This window comes from Chelonia mydas, chromosome 2 (genome assembly GCF_015237465.2).
Source record: "Chelonia mydas isolate rCheMyd1 chromosome 2, rCheMyd1.pri.v2, whole genome shotgun sequence".
NCBI classification, from domain to species: Eukaryota; Metazoa; Chordata; order Testudines; family Cheloniidae; genus Chelonia; species Chelonia mydas.
This window is the reverse complement of record NC_057850.1, coordinates 221,107,791-221,126,224: the sequence shown is the minus strand read 5'-3', so window position 1 is coordinate 221,126,224 and position 18,434 is coordinate 221,107,791.

The following is an 18,434-nucleotide window of genomic DNA, read 5'->3' as shown; positions in this document are numbered from 1 at the left end:
TGAGTGTAGGAAAGCATCTGGATTTAAAGGAAACTATGCCAAATCTTAAATGCTAGCTATAAATTTACTAGACTCTGAGAAGTCATTCCTCCAGAAAACATTTTGGGTACAAATGGGCAACAAATTCCATGAGTTATTGGGGAATTCAAATCTCAAACAACCTAGAAGAGTGCTATGATTTAAATGTCAAGTTCTTACTTCAGCAAATGAAAAAAAGATCGGGATCATGGGGAGAAGTATGCAATTTCTTGGTTGGGAAGCATAGTGACGGTCAAAATGAACATTTTTGCCAAGGATATCTTTCTTGTTTCAAAATCTTCCTGTAATCATCCAAGATAAAACCCTAGCAGGACTACAGAAGATGTTAGAATTTATATGGAATAAGAAGAGACCAAGAGTGAGTGCAGATACTTTGAACAAAAAAATTATGTTAAATGTGAACATCACTAGGCTACCATGGATTAATAAATAACAATAAAAATCATACCCTGCAGAAATTTATACACATCTCTTAGCAAAGGTTTGGGATAGAACTAGAGATAAAATAAGTTCTTGTCCCTTGACAATGACACCCATTGCAAACGATCCTGATAATTACCTGAATCACAAAGCTTTAGAGACTGGGAAAATCATGGAATACAAATGGCTGGCCAGTTATTCAGCAGAGAAAGTTTTCTAACTTATTTAGAAATCAAAACTAACTTTAACTGGCCCATTCACTCATGATACCAATACTTTCAAGTTAGGCATTATGTTTATCATCTTTCTAGAAAAGCTATTTTATACTGAAAGCTAACGTTAGACAGCTTAGACAACTGCAGTGGCACAGTGGGAGTTCTGTTGGAGGAGAAGGTATTTACTAACAGGACTTAGGTGAGAAGGCAATGACAGATACAGAGGCAGCAGTGGGCTTGACCCAAGCAGTGGAAGAGACAATGAAGATGATTGGATGTGGAATCCCTGGCATGTACATTATCCTGGAGGTGGTGCCTGAAAAGAGTTTCATCTGCATGAAGTGCCACCTGATAGAGCTGATCGAAGAAAAGATCTGAGGATTGGAGATACAGGTGGAAACTCTGGTTGAGTTTAGAACGGGGTTCAAGCGGATGATGGAGCAAAGACATGAGGAGGCTGAAGGGAAAAGCTCAGGCTCGCAGATGGAAGCAGGACCAAAGAACTCTGAGGGTGAGGAAAGTGGACAGTGGAATCATGTGATTAAGAGAACCAGGCAGAGGAAAAGACACACTAGTGAAGGAGAAATAGAGCTCAGAAACAGGTTTGCGAAGTTAGAAAATGAAGAGGGGGCACAGGAGGTGGTCATTGAAGGTGGAAGGGCAAGGAAGAAGAGAAGAGCAGCTAGTCCTATAAGAAGAGGGGAAGAGTCGATGGAGATAACAACACCAAATATGAGCCCCAGGAGGATATGGGATGGGTTGCAGAGGATTGCAAGGGACAATAGGAATCGAGAGGACTTGCAGCCAGAGGGAACAGGGGGTAGACCGGATAATCGCACCATCACCAGGAAAAGGCAGGTCTATGTGACTGGGTACTCCTTACTGAGAAGAATAGACAGGCCTATAACCAGAGCTGATCCAGAGAACAGAAGGGTGTGCTGTCTGCCAGGTGCTAAGATACGGGATGTGGACCTGAGGCTGAAGAGGATCCTAACGGGAGCGGGAAAGAATCCACTGATTGTCCTTCATGTGGGAACAAATGATACGGCTAGATTCTTGCTGGAACGTATCAAGGGAGACTATGCCAGACTGGGGAAGATGCTTAAGGAAATGGAGGATCAGGTGATCTTCAGTGGGATTCTGCCTGTTCCTAGAAAAGGGCAACAAAGGTGTGACAAGATTATGATGATCAACAGATGGCTCAGGCAGTAGTGCTATAAGGAGGGCTTTGGGATGTATGGCCACTGGGAAGCATTCATGGACAGAGGACTGTTCTCTCTGGATGGACTTCACCTGAGTAGGGAGGGAAATAGACTTCTAGGATGGAGGCTGGCACAACTGATTAAGAGAGCTTTAAACTAGGAATCTGGGGGAGATGGTTGGGAGATGTCCAGGTAATCTCCACGATGGATTTTAATATTGAGAGGGAAGAAAACGAAGTAAGAAAGGATACAGCCGTGGGTAGAAGAATGGACATAAGGAGGAAAGGTAGTGTAGATACCGGTCTAATAGGTGATACTGGCAGTAGAATGTCTGTGCCTAATCAGGCAAAGAATGTGAGAGAAGCCAAACAGCAAAAATTAAGATGTTTGTACACTAATGCAAGGAGCGTAGGTAAAAAAAATGGAGGAACTAGAGCTATTGGTGCAGGAAGTGAAACCAGATATTATAGGGATAATAGAAACATGGTGGAATAGTAGTCATGACTGGAGTACAGGTATTGAAGGGTATGTGCTGTTTAGGAAAGACAGAAATAAAGGCAAAGGTGGTGGAGTAGCATTGCATATGAATGATAAGGTAGACTGTAAAAAAATAGGAAGTGATAGAATGGGTAAGACAGAGTCTGTCTGGGCAAAAATCACATTGGGGAAGAAAGCTACTACAGCCTCCTCTGGGATAGTGCTTGGGGTGTGCTATAGACTGCTGGGATCCAATCTGGATATGGAGAAAGACCTCTTTTAATGAAGTAAATACTAATGGGAATGTGATCATGGGAGACTTTAACTTCCCAGATATAGACTGGAGGACAAGTGCTAGTAATAATAATAGGGCTCAGATTTTCCTGGATGCAATAGCTGATGGATTCCTTCACCAAGTAGTTGCTGAACTAACAAGAGGGGATGCCATTTTACATTTGGTTTTGGTGAGTAGTGAGGACCTCATAGAAGAAATGGTTGTAGGGGACAACCTTGGTTCGAGCAATCATGAGCTAATTCAGTTCAAACTAAATGGAAGGATAAATAAAAATAGACCTGTGACTAGGATTTTTGATTTCAAAAGGGCTAACTTTAAAAAATTAAGTAACTTTGTTAGGGCGGTGGATTGGACTGAAGAACTTGTGGATCTAACGGCAGAGAAGACCTGGAATTACTTCAAGTCAAGGTTATAGAAACTATCAGAAGCCTGCATCCCAAGAAAGGGGAAAAAACTCATAGGCAGGAGTTGTAGACCAAGCTGGATAAGCAAGCATCTCAGAGAGGTGATTAAGAAAAAGCAGAAAGCCTACAAGGAGTGGAAGATGGGTGGGATCAGCAAGGAAAGCTACCTTATTGAGGTCAGAACATGTAGGAATAAAGTGAGAAAGGCTAAAAGCCATGTAGAGTTGGACCTTGCAAAGGGAATTAAAACCAATAGTAAAAGGTTCTAAAGCCATATAAATAAGAAGAAAACAAAGAAAGAAGAAGTAGGACCACTAAACACTGAGGATGGAGTGGAGGTTAAGGATAATTTAGGCATGGCCCAATATCTAAACAAATACTTTGCCTCAGTCTTTAATGAGGCTAATGAGGAGCTTAGGGATAAGGGTAGGATGACAAATGGGAATGAGGATATGGAGGTAAATATTACCACATCCGAGACAGAAGCCAAACTCGAACAGCTTAATGCAACTAAATTGGGGGGCCCAGATAATCTTCATCCAAGAATATTAAAGGAACTGGCACATGAAATTGTAAGCCCATTAGCAAAAAATTTTAATGAATCTGTAAACTCAGGGGCTGTACCATGTGACTGGAGAATTGCTAACATAGGTCCTATTTTTAAGAAAGGGGAAAAAAAGTGATCCGGGTAACTGCAGGCCTGTTAGTTTGACATCTGTTGTATGCAAGGTCTTGGAAAAAATTTTGAAGGAGAAAGTAGTTAAGGACATTGAGGTCAATGGCAATTGGGACAAAATACAACATGGTTTTACAAAAGGTAGTTCGTGCCAAACCAACCCGATCTCCTTCTTTGAGACGGTAACAGATTTTTTAGATAAAGGAAACGCAGTGGATCTAATTTACCTCAATTTCAGTAAGGCATTTGATACAGTTCCACATGGGGAATTATTAGCTAAATTGGAAAAGATGGAGATCAATATGAAAACTGAAAGGTGGATAAGGAACTGGTTAAAGGGGAGACTACAATGGGTCATACTGAAAGGTGAGCTGTCAGGCTGGAAGGAAGTTACTAGTGGAGTTCCTCAGGGATCAGTTTTGGGACCAATCTTATTTAATCTTTTTATTACTGACCTTGGCACAAAATGTGGGAATGTGCTAATAAAGTTTGTGGATGACATGAAGTTGGGAGGTATTGCCAATACAGAGAGGGACCGGGATATCATACAGGAAGCTCTGGATGACCTTGTAAACTGGAGTAATAGTAATAGGATGAAATTTAATAGTGAAAAGAGCAAGGTCATGCATTTAGGGATTAATAACAAGAATTTTTGTTATAAACTGGGGACGCATCACTTGGAAGTAAGAGAGGAGGAGAAGGACGTCAGAATACTGGTTGATCACAGGATGACTATGAGCCGCCAATGTGATATGGCTGTGAAAAAAGCTAATGCGGTCTTGGGATGCATCAGGCAAGATATTTCCAGTAGAGATAAGGAAGTGTTAGTACCGTTATACAAGGCACTGGTGAGACCTCATCTGGAATACTGTGTGCAGTTCTGATCTACCATGTTTAAGAAGGATGAATTCAAACTGGAACAGGTACAGAGAGGGGCTACTAGGATGATCCGAGGAATGGAAAACCTGTCTTACGAAAGGAGACTCAAAGAGCTTGGCTTGTTTAGCCTAACCAAAAGAAGGCTGAGGGGAGATATGATTGCTCTCTATAAATATATCAGAGGGATAAATACCAGGGAGAGAGAGGAATTATTTAAGCTCAGTAGCAATGTGGACACAAGAACAAATGGATATAAACTGGCCATCAGGAAGTTTAGACTTGAAATTAGACGAAGGTTTCTAACCATCAGAGGAGTGAAGTTCTGGAATAGCCTTCCAAAGGGAGCAGTGGAGGCAAAAGACATATCTGGCTTCAAGATTAAGCTTGATAAGTTTATGGAGGGGATGTTATGATGCCTAATTTTGGCAATTAATTGATCTTTGACTATTAGCAGTAAATATGCCCTGTGATGGGACACTAGATAGGGTGGGATCTGAGTTACTACAGAGAATTCTTTCCTGGGTGTCTGGCTGGTGAGTCTTGCCCACATGCTCAGGGTTTAGCTGATCGCCATATTTGGGGTCGGGAAGGAATTTTCCTCCAGGGCAGATTGGCAGAGGCCCTGGGGGTTTTTCGCCTTCCTCTGCAGTGTGGGGTACGGGTCACTTGCTGGAGGATTCTCTGCACCCTGAATTCTTTAAACCACGAGTTGAGGACTTCAATAGCTCAGACATAGGTCAGGGGTTTGTTACAGGAGAGGGTGGGTGAGATTCTGTGGCCTGCGTTTTGCAGGAGGTCAGAGTAGATGATCATAATGGTCCCTTCTGACCATTTAAAGGGACTCATGGACTTTTTAGACATTTAAAGTCTATGAGTCCATGAGTCTACATTCGAGTTAGGCATTATGTTTGTCATCTTTCTAGAAAAGCTATTTTATACAGAAAGCTAACGTTAGTAGGAGTGATGGTGTCCAGTCAATTAGTAAATGAAACAATAACTTATTTTTATCAGTCTTTACAGACAACTTTCTTAACAAAAAAAGTCTATATATGAGCTGCTAGGAAAAGATTATCCCAGAAGATTGGGGTTTGATCTGGAAAAGCAGATCTGCAATCTCAGTCTGTAGTGCAATTAAAGAAATCTTTTTAAGATACTGTTTCAATGGTACCTCACACAAATCATGTTAAAAATACAGAGAGAAGTTGAACCAAAGCTCTAGTGTGATGCTGTGATGTAGGTGTGTTAGACTCAGTTAACCCGGGAACGAGTAAGAATAAAAATGACCTGACCAATACAGTCATGTCAGTTGGTGGGCTGGGGTGATCTTTTTTTTAAATGCTGATGTTTTTATACTAGCAAAAGCCCTACTGTAGACTCAGTTATAAAGATGCTTCTGCTGGTATAGCTTACTTTGTTTGGTTCAATGGGTACAAGCTATACTGGCAAGAGCCCTCTTTTGCCAGAATAAGCTGTATGTACACTAGGAGGGTTTGCTGGCATAGCTAAACCCTTTTCTAGCATAGACAAGGCCTAACAATTTCTTCAGCAACAGAATGACCATGAATTTCTCTGATCTCAAAAGCACCTTATGCAAGTTTTAAAGTCCCACTGATACTTCTTGGGAACAGATCCACTATGAAGGCAGCCCAAAAGGCAAATGTTCCCAGCTCTTTGAAGCACATTATTCTAATCGCAAAAGCAGAACTTCAGAAAACTGGCCTAAGCAGAATGTGCTTGAACTGAAACTGCAAATTCCGGTATCTCTTTTCTGATTCGTCTACCCCATTCACAGCTCTCTTTGTAAATAGGTGTTCTATTTGGAGCCAGCAGAGAAGGACATGCAGACACAGAGGAGCTCATTTAAGCACAGCTAGCTGCAGCAGAAATCTTTATTATTCTGGCAGCAAAACTGAAAACAACATGAAAGTGAGGCTTTGCACTGGGGATGGGGGAGTGCTCAAACATTTAAAGGGATAGGTCAGCACAATAAGATTAGTGGTAAAACAAAGATTTAAAGGGGCAGGAGAGGCAGGGAATCAGATAAATTTGGCTGTGTCCAGGTCCATAAATATCACACTGAAGTTTATTCCAGAAATAAAAGATCTAAAAATTGAAATTAGTTTTGGAGTGAAACTGAAGCCAAACTAATATCTAAGAAAAGAATAATATTTATATTTTCTTCAAAATATCCCCAGTAGGAAGGTATCTCATATAAAAGAAACCACTAATTACAGCAGAATGTCAAAGCACATCTAAAGACCAAAATAGGTGCTCCCTCTCTTGGCAAGAAATAGGTATGGATAAAACCCTGGCTGAAATACAATAAAACAGATTCCCTTCTGCAAAGCTCAGCCAGTGGTAATGTAAGACATACACAAAAGGGAATCACATTGATAACTAAAGTTTTCACAATGGTTGAAGTATTTGGAACCTCACCCATTCCCCTTCCCCCAGTTTTTGCCTGAGGTTATACTTTCTCGATGCTCCCTACCCTGGCTGGCTGGGGTTGTTGTAGTATAGGGGCAGACAATGTAGTTTGAGCCCCATTTCATACAAACCACTGAGTCTCTGTCTGCACTGTATTACAGGTGTCTGCCATAAATTTATGCTTTGATTATTGCCTAAATATAAAATGGTTCAAAGTTCTAGGAATATGTGGTTACAGAAAATAAGTTGCAGTTTGTTGTTTTACTCTGTTAAGCCAGGCCTTTAATACTAGATGAAGGAGCAGAAAAGCTTAAACCATGTGACTTACTGTTAGGCTATTGAATCAAGTTGTCCAGCCATGTTAAACTGTGTTTGAGACATTTTAGCTTAAGTTCTGTTTCATACAAACCCCTAACTCACTCTCTGCTCTGCATTACAGGTGTTTGTACTATCTGAAGTCATAAAAACTCCTATGCCTTCTGTCATAAATCTAAAGAGAAGGGTAAACACTTTTAAAATCCCTCCTGGCCAGAGGAAAAACCCTTTCACCTGTAAGGGGTTAAGAAGCTAAGACAACCTCGCTGGCACCTGACCAAAAGGACCAATGAGGAGACAAGCTATTTTCAAAGCTGGAGGGGGGAGACACAAAGGCTCCCTCTGTCTGTGTGATGCTTTTGCCGGGAACAGAAAAGGAATGGAGTCTTAGACCATAGTAAGTAATCTAGCTAGATACGCGTTAGATTCTGTTTGTTTAAATGGCTGAGAAAATAGCTGTGCTGAATGGAATGGATATTCCTATTTTTGTGTCTTTTTGTAACGTAAGGTTTTGCCTAGAGGGATTCTCTATGTTTTGAATCTAATTACCATGTAAGGTATTTACCATCCTGATTTTACAGAGGTGATTCTTTTATTTTTTTTCTTTTAAGAACCTGATTGCTTTTTCATTGTTCTTAAGATCCAAGGGTTTGGGTCTGTGTTCACCTATGCAAATTGGTGAAGATTTTTATCAAGCTTTCCCCAGGAAAGGGGGTGTAGGGTTTGGGGAGGATTTTGGGGGGAAAGACATTTCCAAGTGGGCTCTTTCCCGGTTATATATCTGTTAGACGCTTGGTGATGGCAGTAATAAAGTCCAAGGGCAAAAGGTAAAATAGTTTGTACCTTGGGGAAGTTTTAACCTAAGCTGGTAAAAATAAGCTGAGGGGGTTTTCATGCAGGTCCCCACATCTGTACCCTAGAGTTCAGAGCGGGGAAGGAACCTTGACACCTTCAATGAACAGAATTTGTGTTGCAAGTGTCACAGTAACTGTACGTCTGGCATCATGCACTAAGGGCTTGGCTACACTTGCGAGTTACCGCGCAATAAAGGAGCCCCGGGTGCACTAGCTCACCACCCACCCACACTGGCAAGGCACGTAGAGCGCTCTGACTCCACGGCTACAGCACTGCTGGTACTCCACCTCGGCAAGTGGAATAACGTTTGCTGCGCCCTCTCTGGAGCGCCGCTGTGCCAGTGTGAACGAGGTGTTGGTTTACTGCGCTCTGATCAGCCTCCGGAAAAGTCCCATAATCCCCTTAAGTCAAGTAGCCACTCTTGTCATTGTTTGGAATTGGCTATAGGAATGTGGAAATGCCCTTTGAAAGCTCCGTTTCTGACAGCCGGCTGCTTATCTGCTCCAAGTCAAAGCAACCATTAGTGTGGAATGCTGTGTGTGAGAGAGAGAGGCGGGGAGTTGAGTTAAACATGAAGGAGGTATCCTTAGTCCTGCTATGTGAAGTGGCATCCTCTAGTCACAAACAAAGGTTTGTCGGGAGCAATTTTATTTTATGAAGCATCAGAGAGCCAGTTTGTGGATTATCTCCAATTCCTTTCCCTCAAAACCAAACCAAACATACATGCACAAAGGCCAGGCAAAGTAATAGGTAACATGCAAGCCAGCTGGAAGGGGAGCATAAAAGGAAGTCCAGAAAATGTTTCTATGCTAAATTAAGGTATGTTTTTTAAATAACATTTTCCGCCTTCATTTAGAAATCCTCTTAGACCAAATTTTGCTGACTTTGAAAGAAAAGAGCAAGGCTTTCTATTTGTGTAAATACTTAAGCAGAAAAAATGCTTCACAGGGGAAAAAAGATTGTCATAGAAATCATAAATCTTTAAGAAACTTCTATATTGTACCGTGGTTAGAATGTTAAATACCACCTGAGAATCTATAGGTCTCATTCTTCATCCCTCCAGCTTCGCAGGCAAATTTCCCACCAATGTCAAAGTGTAAGGATTTTTTCCTTCTTCATAATGTTGGCTTCACTGAGTCACACTGTAGCAGTTGTATCTGGCCCCAAAGCTACAAAACTTTATTTTAAACAGTGTTTGACAACTAAGGGATTGCACATCCTACTGACCAAGTGTATTAATCCCATACATAATTAATCATACATAATTAATCTGCACGGGAATCCCTCAGTGCTAAGCCCAGTCTATTCCCCACAACAGCTTCATGCAGTTGGTTGCAGTACAATTTTCTCCAGAACCTTTATTCCTTCAACAATTTGCAGAGCGTGCCATAAATGACGCAAACCATTCAGCTCTGGGGAAACTCAGTGCCATCATTGGATCTGTGAGAGCCTCTTTCCAGCTGGAGCTGCACTCAGTTCTGTGAAACAATGATTCCATACCATTGAGCGGCTGCTCCTCCTAGAGAGCTTGACACTGGGAATGACTCAAGTCATCCCTTCACAGAAGACAGCTAGGGCAGATTTTCACAGGCAGTCTGGTTGTTAGGTACTTCCTGAACAGATAGCGGGGAATTGATCCTGCCTGTTCTGCTCCTGGCAGGCACCAAATAATATCAAAGCAGACAGTCAGTCAGAGTGAGGTCACCATGACTGGCCATTTTCAAGTACTGCTTTAAAAGATTTTGTAGCCATGTAGCTAGGCACAGAGCTCCTACCGTGTGGCTCTGTGATGGCCATAAGTTCAGCAAACAAGTATTACCATAACTTCCTCAGTTGGACAGCAGCCCATACAAAAGAAACTACTAGTTTCAGGTGAACTGCAAAATGCAACTACTGAGTCTGATAAGCATTTGCCCACCTGGACAAGAGACAAAGATAAACTTTATTAGAGACTTGATAAAATCCCAGTCTTGCCATCAGTGGGTGTATGGACTGCAGGCTCAGGCCTTATTATATAGTAGGTCTATAGCAGGGGTTTTCAATGTTTTTTAACTGGGAGAACAAAACCAGCCACTTTTTTCCCTTCTCTGCCCTGGTCTACACTAGGAGGGGGATCGATCTAAGTTACGCAACTTCAGCTACGTAAATAACATAGCTGAAGTCAATGTACTTAGATCGACTTTACCGTGGTGAGTCGACTGCTGCCACTCCCCCATCGACTCTGCCTGCGACTCTCACGGCGGTGGAGTACAGGAGTCGACAGGAGAGCACTTGGGGACATTTTATCGCGTCTGGACTAGACGCGATAAATCGATCCCTGCTGGATCGATTGCTGACGCCGATCCGGCGGGTAGTGAAGACATATCCTTTGTGCTGCTACAGCCAAAGAGCCTCAAATGCCATCATACATAATGTTATGTATGTTAATTTAGTTAAAGTTTAATGTGACATATGTTGCCAAAGTAAACTTTTGGATTAAATGCATGTGTGTGATAATTTCATATTTTAACATACATCAGACTTTAAATTATAGATTCTTATTGAAACTTCCATGACTTGTGCTTTTCCCAATGCTATGCACTCTAATGTATCAAGTCATCACACAGGTATTTACATTTAGAAGGTTTTCTTCACTTTCAGCTGGGCTAGACATTTTTTTTTCATAGAAATTGTTGTGATCCCATGAAAAGGCCCAGCTTACCTAGGGCTCATGACACCAAGATGTAGAACCACTGGGCTATACGAATAATATACTATTATTAAGGAAGCGCTGTCACAAACAATGGTTAAATTGTCTTTTTAATTACATTGGGTGATGAAACAACTATATTAAATAACTTAACTACTCACCCAGCTTTACTGGACAAAGTGCTATTAAGGAGATTAATTTCTGCCTTGAATTTTATTCAGCCAGAGAAATGCTTTCCCATTGACACATTAATAGAACAAAATCAATTCCTTTTGGCCAGTCAGAGGTGAACTGTTGAATTCCTTTGTGTTTTAACATTATCCAGTTTTTAATATTTGAAAATATTTAACTAAATTGATTTGGTTTTCTCTGTTCTTTTTACTAATTAATTTGTTTCTTTATAAAGCTGCACAGATTTTTACACAGGAATACACAGGAACTCTGCTCAGCAAAAGACTGTTTTTATGGCTCTGTTTTCTCTGTTCAGTCCCATGAAGAAAGTGATATCAATGCGCCAGTTTTTTATGACACAAGCGGGAGAATATCAGGATGCATTTACATAGCCATTGCCCTCAAAAATGTCAAATTCTCAAGTTAAGCTTACTGACCAATAAATTATTGCCTTTCAAATCCAAAATGGTGAGCATGGGAATTCCTCCTTATATTACATCTTTAAACAAATATTTCCTGCATTTTCTGCGGGGCATAAAAAATTAGAGTGGAGAAAAAAAATGTGTGTTTTAGGTCACAGTAAGTGAAACATATATAAGATCCTTTTATGAGGCCACTAGCCTTGGGATACTTTTCTTCTCAGTTCCAGGATGCAGTTCTAGCTGACACCATTGAGGGGCAGAAACCATCTGGAAACAGAATTGAGACACACGAAGATGAGCCAAAATTTTTCTGGAATGTATGGGGCACCTCTACACCAGTGACTGTACACATGTCCATGCTCGAGTTTGTGCCATAACCCTCCTATTCTCCACACCTAAATTCCAAAAGCACGTGTTGGAAGGCAAGCAGAGGATGAGTAAGCTGGCATGCCTGAGGGGTGTGTGTAAGTACACGCCTCAGGCTGTGGCATGGCCTGGTACCCGTGCCAGTTTGCAGAGTGGATGGAGTAAAAGGTAGCAGTGAGTGGGGCTGACTACATTAGAACACTTTCTGTTGCATTGTTATAATCAATACAGGTGAGTACAACTCCTACTCTGAGAGCAGCCACCTGGCCCACCAGTCACATCTGGGTGAAGATCAATGTGTTGCTGGAGTACACTGTTATCCATGATGTCTCCTGGAGCGGCAGGCAGGTGCACCTGTACTGTGATATGTCACAGAGGCTGGAGCAGGCAGACAGCAGACTCCGGCCCAGTGCCAGGAACGCATAAAGCACCCAAGGCTCTTGGACCAGAGGGCAAAAGATACCAAGAGTCACTCCAGGAGGACTGGAGTGCCCCTTCTACAGGAGTGCGACTGGGTGCTGTCAGGGACTCCCAGTACAGAGGCTGAAGTGGCTCATAATCCCCTCCTCAACCCTATCTTGTCTGATGGGATGCTGATGAGGGCTAGGGTGAGGAGGCAGCAGGGACCATAGAGGATGCCCCAGAAGACAAGGAGCATGTGATTCTGCACCTCAATGTGAAGGAGCTGGTTGAGGAAACCCCCTGACAAACATGAGGAGGACCCTGAGCCATGGCAGGAACCAGAACCAGAGGCTGGTAAGTTACAATAGACCCCCACCACACACACACCCTCCCCTCCAATATCTCCTCTTGCTCTGAAGCTACAGTCCTGATTTTACGTCCCAAGGTATATGAAGTATTGTGTACTAACTCTTCCTCTGTGAGTAATATGCCATGCATTGCTATGTCTATATTTGAACTGCAATGCTGAAGCTACAGCACTGTCATGCCACATCCTCCTAAATTCCTCCAACTTCCCCCTCCCCCTATCCAACTCCCACTTTGCTCTATCCTGAAATGCTCCCCAAACAAGACATGGCTATAAATCAGTGGTTTTATTGATTTCTGATGAACCATTATTATGCATTTAGCTAAAGCTAGGTCTTAAAAACAGATTATTAATGAAAAATTATTGTGTCCCCATGTCTGTGCATTTCTCAGCCAACAGTCAGGCAGAGATGGTCCCCATACAAACAGGATCCACGCAGAATGGAAGGAGGATTGGGGTGAAGGGAAGATTAGGTCCGGGAGGGGAACACCTTGGCTGTCTGAGGAAGAGTTAGTCACAGCAATCATTCTCCTTTGGAAGATTACAAAATGTTTACTGTCTCTGTCCCTGATGTCTGGCCTCTCTTTGCCTCAAGCTATGCAGTACAAGTTGGGGAAGACTGGTGTGAGAAGGTGGTCTGGTGGTTGGATAAACAGTGTGATGCCCCTTGGCAGTGGAAAGGTGAGGACCTTGTGGTGCTGATCTAAAACTTTAGGGAACCAAATAAATTTGTGGTCTGTCTCTGTCTTTTCCTGTCTGTTTTACTGTTGTTAGGTGGGCAAAAGCAGGATTTTCTGGTGATGCCAGAGAGAGGCAGGGGTGAGGTGTGGGGAGATTGTGGTTTGCAGCTCCCTTTGCACAGAAACGCTCTATGTTATCTGAGCATATAGTCAGTTTCCGGTCTAATTGTCTCCCAGTCTTGTAAGCATATTTCAGCAAATTTCTGGTGTAGCAGAAAACTCCAACTGGAGCTTGAGGTTCAACAGCAGTGCAAAACTACATGGTCCATCAGCCCGGGCCGGGGAAGTTAATGATCCAACCAGAGGACCAAATTTAGTGATGAATCATGGTCACATGCCACCTGAGGCACACTGCGCATATGCTAAGAAGAAGCTGACCAAACACCTCCATTCAGCAATTTGTAGAGAGGTGACCATTAGCAGAGACATCTCTCTGGCATCGATTGACAGATCTCCTCCACAGGACTGGAATGGCACTTCTTTTTTCCATTCTGGTACCTTGAAAACCACTGTTTTCACCAAATGGTGGCTAGCCTTTAAAGAAGACATTTCAAACTGGTAACATAGCTCCGGGAAGAAACTGCTGCCTCCTCCTACCTCACCTTGAGACACTATGGACAGTTTACATTTTTTAAAACATGAGGGTTGGGGGGTTTGCTTTTGTAACCATTAGAAGCCTCTGCTCCTTCCTCATGGCTGCAAAAGCTACCTGAGAACCACAGATAGTCTAATCGATGCATTCCTAGGATGCTGAAAAGTATCAAAATTGTGGCCTTCTACAACAAGGTTATGTTATGTGGGGAGATTCTCAGCTTCTTCAAAAGGAAAAAATATAGATATAATGCTCCTCTTCTCTTGGAATTGGCAGGACCCTCAGCTCCTAAGAGGGAAACCATTTCACCAAGAGGGCAGGAGCAGCATCTTAGAGACAGGAGAGGCAGATGGAGAAGGACCCTGGAGAGCTGCTCATAGGGATGAACAGGAAAACCCAGGAGCAGTTTAAATTCCTCAAGGCATGGGAGGAGCGGGCTCTTCAGCAGGAAAAGACATTGGTGAACCGGTTCCTGGAGTAGGAGGCACGCCTTAGGGAATGGGAGTGTTTCCTAATGGAGAGGCACATTGAATTGGTGGCTGAACAAGTTTGAGGTCAGCCTGGGCTGAGGCCACTGAACCTGTCCATGAAACACCATGACCCTCGTCCTTCTGCTGCCATCTAGGGTGCTGCTAAGCCGGAAGATCCTCTTTCAAGGAACCCCCAAGTGACTGGGAGGAGAACAGGGAGCCTCTAGAGACTCCCAGGACCTCACTCTCCACCAGCATCTGGAAACCTCTCATAGAGGGACCCACCCAAGTATCCAGGAGGAGAACGATGAACCTGGCGGAGTCCCAGAGCCCCAACAAGAGCCTGCCACAGGAGAAGTCCCCAGTTTTCCTGAAGAATGATTTTTCCCTTTCATTTCCCACCTTATCAGGAGGAGGACAAGGACATGGGTGCAGAGACAGTAACATTTGGCCAGTGTTCACAGTTGCATTCCCTTAATGTTTTGAAGATTTTTGATTGACCTTTCTTTTTAAAGGTATTTCAATTACATGTTCCATCTAGTACTTTTCATAAATGTTATCATTTCCTTGACCTGTGTGTGGCTCCTTCATCCTGAATGTGATGAACTGAAGATGTTTTCACATTCTGGATTGAGCCCCACGATACGCAGCACATGAAACTGAATGGTGTATAACTGTGTGGTGCTATGATCTTCCAAACATCTTTCTGTCTGTCCCTCCCCCACCACCCACCAAGTTCAGAAATATCTGAAGTCCCAAGGATACATGGGAGGGATGGGGAAAGTGCCATTAATGTTACATGCTAACAGAAAGCAAACTACTAGTTTTCAATGCAATGGAACTCTACAACACCGAAAAGAGGTAGATGATCTTCTTTAAGGCTTAGTTCACGTGCATAAAATTGAAACAGTACAGGCAATGACAGCATCTGCCACTATTCTGTGCATAAATGGCCCTCCCTTCCTCCTCCCCACCCTCTGAAGCCTTAATCACGTTCAACCATAGTAGGGATTAGTGCCTTTAGCACTGCTGACAATGAATGGTTAAAAGGAAAAAGAGCTGCATACCCCCCACACAAGTAAATCTTCATAAGGTCGTTAACAGAGACTGAGTACACCTGATAACAGGTTTGTAAACAAGTGTGAATAGTGAACTCAAAAAAGTGTTACAACTCAGCCACCACTTTCCACGGCACAAACCGCACCCTAAGGAAATAACCTAGTGGAGGTGCCCTGTCATAATTGTCTTTAATGTGTGCAATGTCACAGGAACAAGTGGCTAATGACCTTTGGCAACCTGGGAGCAAAACCCTCCCAAAGCTATGTTGCCTCACAAATATGTGCCAATGTTCCCTTGTGTGCATTTCCGCAGCTGCACAAGGTGTGGTGTCCCTCACATAGGCAGATGTTGTCCTATTCCTCACTGTGGTTCCAAGATGTGTTCAAATAGGACAGCCCTGGATGGGTTCCAGCTGCCTGTACAGAGTTTGTGAGCCAGACTTGTCCTGAGTCCACTTAGAACGGAAGTACTCCCCTTAACCCTCACATAAATTATGCAGTGCACAGCAGGCTACAATTATGCAAATGGTATTTACCACATTGGTATCAAGACAGGTGCATAACCAGTTCCAATGAGTCTACCAAGCACACACTCCACAACCATTCTGCAGCGACTGGCCTTGTGACTGAATTCCCTTTTTCCAGGGTCATTGCTATCAGAGTACAGTTTCATGAGCTAAGTCAGGAGTGGGTGTGCTGGGTCCCCCAAAATTACTGTTGGTACAGACACACGGTACAAAACAATGTAGTTTCTGTGGGGGGAAAGTCCCTTCTTCCCCTTTCAGGTACAATTCTGATCTCCTTAGCACTGTTAGAACCTGCAGGACTGGAACATGAAACTATAGGTGTCTGCGTCACTACAGGAGGCTTAGGTTGGGCTCCCACAGAAGGATCCTGTGAGGCTGGGCTTGGCAGGAAGTACCGCCCAGCAAGACCTGAGTGGTGGCCCCTCACTGCCCACTGATTGGCCAGTACCAATACTTAAACCCAGAAGCCATAAAGGGGAGCTGTCTGAGCAACCACACAGACTGCCTGCCTGTCTCTGCTCCAGACCGAGTTTGCATAAGACCCTAGACTCTGGCTTCCAGCCATGGTTTGTCCTTGACTGCAGTATTTGATTGCTGTCTGTAACCTGGTGCCTGATCCTGATCTCCTGGTAACTTGACCCAGCCTGCCTCCCAGTTCATGCTCTGACTTTCCAGTAACCTGACCCTGCCAGCCTCCTGATGCCTGATTCTTGGTCTGCCCACTGGCCCGTCTCAGACACTGACCTCCTGATACCTGATTCAGCCTGACTCCCATTCTGACCACTAGGTGTGACCACCCACATCCCAGTCATGACAAGCACCGTGGTGTGATGAACCTTTCCATGTTTCATGTTTGTATTCATAAATCTGCCTCTGTGGTCCATTAAGCCTTGCAGATGGCCTTCATGAATAGTAACCTTTCTGGTTCACATACTCGATTGCCCCTTGTGGTGTGCAAAGTATTGGGCTATGGGTGCTGTTGATGGTCCCTGCAGTTTGGAAACCCCATCCTTTCAAATCCACTATTATTTCTGGAAAATATGGTATATCAACCATCCATGGGTAGATCAGTGTTGACTGCCTCACAAACCTGCACAACCACAACCACAACAGTGGACTTTCTAACCCCAACGTGGGTTGCAATAAACCAATAGCTGTCTGCTGTTGCCGTCTTCTACAGAGCAATAGCAACTCACTCTGACCCAGCATGGCTTCCCTGAATCCAGTGTGCTGGTGCTAAAGGTGTGATGCAAGCTCCTCACACAGCTCCAGGAAGATCTACTTCCACATTCTCAAGCCATTACTAGTCATAGCCGCCTCCCCCTCCCCCTCACCAGGGGCTGCAGAGACATGCCAGCAGCCAGCCACTTCCAGGAGCGGCATGGGGCCACAGCATGCAGGCAGCCTGCCTGAGCCCTGCTGCGCCGGTGCCCCCCTTAGCCCAGGGCCCTGGGCTGCAGCCCCTAAAGACCATAGCTGTACATATGTAAAGAGAGGGTATTATAGTAACCACAATGTAGGAGGGAGAGGAATTGCAACAAAAATATCTGAATATGAATGAAGACAATAATAATACAGAACAACCAATATATTAGTGCACAGAGAAAGATACTGTCTCATGAGTACACTGGAGTTCCCAGTGCAGTTCTGTTCCTCTGACGCTAATTTCTTAGCATCACAAGCTGAAACTAGGGTGCAGTAGAAGATTCTTGCTCTCAGGTTCCTGTATCCATTTAAATGATGGGTCCAACAAGTTGATTTATGCTTTTTCTGGCCTCATTGATAGCCAGGTTTCATGTCTGGGCCCAATTGGAATGACTATCTTGGCTTTGTTTGTGTACATGCATACAATCCCTACTGAGTGTGATTAATCTCTCTATGTACCCACTGTACTCCTACACATCCAGCCAACTGGGTAGCATAGTTGAAACTTTTGCTTATCTCTCAGAAGTTGTATAATTTATCCCATAATCAGAGATGGAAACCTATTCAATTGAAAAGCTATATGGAGGAAGGAGTGACGGAGATAAGCTGGTATCCTGGAACACACCCACACTGGAAAATTGTTATTTCTAAATCAAAACACCTGGTATCCAGAATTTGCAAGCTGCTTTGTGAACAGAACGCTAGTGGAGGCCTGAAAATAGTACAAGAACATGATTACATTGTAGAAAGAATTTTCCAGCTAAAATGGAATTCCATTCTTTGTAACATGCACAATTGGACTCTGAAAAAAGCTCTTCTGGGTGCACTTGCGGGCAACCAAACGTCATAAAAGCAAAGGCACGTCAATGCATCTTCTCTGAGACTGCCCTAAAATCCAACCCTTATGACAGAGGTATCTACTAGAACTGCTTTAGTTTTACACAAGTATCCAGGTTCTTTCCATGGGAAAGTCCAGCAAGGGGAGCAGAAGCCCACGTCAC